The sequence below is a fragment of the Phalaenopsis equestris genome, unplaced genomic scaffold (assembly GCF_001263595.1).
Source record: "Phalaenopsis equestris unplaced genomic scaffold, ASM126359v1 Scaffold000006, whole genome shotgun sequence".
In the NCBI taxonomy this organism is placed as follows: domain Eukaryota; kingdom Viridiplantae; phylum Streptophyta; class Magnoliopsida; order Asparagales; family Orchidaceae; genus Phalaenopsis; species Phalaenopsis equestris.
In genome coordinates this window covers 1,036,202-1,038,457 of record NW_018164448.1, presented here as the reverse complement: position 1 = coordinate 1,038,457, position 2,256 = coordinate 1,036,202, and positions in this window count along the sequence as shown.

The window sequence follows — 2,256 nt, the reverse complement described above, 5'->3', positions numbered from 1 at the left end:
GATTGCACTCAGCTTTTCCCAGGAAATTGATGGTCGAGGCTGACTTCGTTGGGTCGCAGGCTGGTTTGGCTTGGTCTGGCCGGTCTAGACGGACCCCGCTTGGATCGACTTATCTATAGGGAAGACTCTCCCGTCGGCTGGAGAAAGAGCGGGCGTGTCGTTGAACTCTTTTGATACTGGAGGATTCATTTCCATGAATTTATCATCTTCACTAATAGTGTAGTATCATGAATTCTTATCCATCGGGATATGCATTAACTCTTATCCATCAGAATATTGCCTGTTTTGGCCTAATGCCTCACGATTTTTTCCTATTGGTGCAACTTCTTAAGAGGTCACCTATCTTGAGAGCACTCCCAAATTAACACACATAACTTTTGAGTTTTTGATGAAATTTCAGTTATTATACCAAAAGCCTCCTTAAATGTTTACGAGTTCAATTTTATTCTACTTGAGAGGCTTTATAATCTTTTTTCGCTTACGCAACTGACATCATCGTTAATCTTTTTAACTCAAAATCACCCATCTAACAGATAAAATTTTAGAGACAAATCCATGTAGCACTTGTCCCATCTAGAATTCAAGAGGTAGCTTCCATGATAGAACACTTTGTTCAATATGACACTTAGTTTTCATCTTTAAACTTGTGCTTTCCTCTAATATCATTTGTAATAGCTTGAACTCTCACTCATCGAGATATTTGTCATTTTCGCCCAATGGCCTCATATTTTTGTCCCAATAGCACACTCCGTTACACTAAAATTAGCCTTCGATGTTTAGGAATGCAATTTGATTCTACATGACAAGCATTCACAGGCTGTTTATTAAAATCAAAATTCCAAGCATTCACAGGCTGCTTATTAAAATCAAAATTCTTACATTCCAGAATTAAATTTTGAGATGTCTGACTAATACTCTCCGCATAATTTACAGTAAAAATCGCCCTTCAACTCATTTACAATCTACTAAAACGTTAAGCGCCACCGAAATTATTTCCAGGCTATGTTTATAAATGAATATAATAAAAATTGTGCCGTATTGGTGTGAATCTCAAACTTTTTTGACCTATTTTATAATTTTAGTTTGATTTGATCGAATTTCAAAATCACATCTTAGTGTGATTTGCTCAATGGGCACCACTGAAGCTTACCCACCACCACTGTCGTCTGCCGCTAACCATCGTCTCCAGGCAACACCGCTATCGGTCATCGTCGGGTCCCCCTCCGGCTGCTGCTGATGGGAACGACCACCATCATCTTCCACCATCACCACCATCATAGTCACCGTCAAACACCACCACCGCATCCTTCTGCCGACGTTGCCAACCACGGGTAGACCGCTCTCACATTGTTTTGAAATATATTATTTTCATTTTACTTCAAATAAAACAAAAAGAATAAAATCGCTTATTTGTTTTGCACATAACAAATAACTCCAAATTATTTCTACAGTAATATAGTATTCCTGCATTGCATTTATTTTTTATTGAATTCTTAGGCACATGAGGCATAGTCGAGGCTCGCATAATAGCTTTAAGCCATTCCTTATATATATATATATAATTACAGCTATTGCTTAATTCTGGCCAACTATTTATACTATAATCATGAAATATATTTATTGTAGCTCAATTATGATTATTATGACCAAACAAGAATTATACATCTGTGATCATTAGCTTTGTAATTTTATCACATCTAATTCAGGAGAAGATTGGACATATATACTTGCAATTACCTAATATATTAATTTGACTATGCTATGTCTTATAATTTTTTTCCTCTCTAAAATATTTTCAGGTAAAAAGTCTTTATGTCTCCTCCTGCTAACACTAAAACGTTAGTTTTTTAATTGCTATTAATTTCGGGCACAACACTAATTTTTATTTCAATTTTAAAAGCATATTGAGAGTGATATTTTTTGATTTGATGTTACAAACTTGAATGGATTGCACTTAAATATGAATATTTAGATGTTAAATATATAAATGCTAAAGAATTTTGTGGTAATGGTTTTCATTTTATTTTATTTCATTTTATTTTGTGTGGAGGAGGACACTTGACAAACCATTAGGGGTGTAAATGAACTGAACACGAACGAACAGAGCTTGTGTTCGTGTTTGGTTCGTTTGAAATTAGTTTGTTTGAAATAAGCACGTGTTCGAAATTGTTTGTGAAATCGCTGTTCGTGTTCGTTTCTTAACGATCAAGCCAAACACAAGCTGTTCACGAACGACAAGCCAGTTTGACATCCATA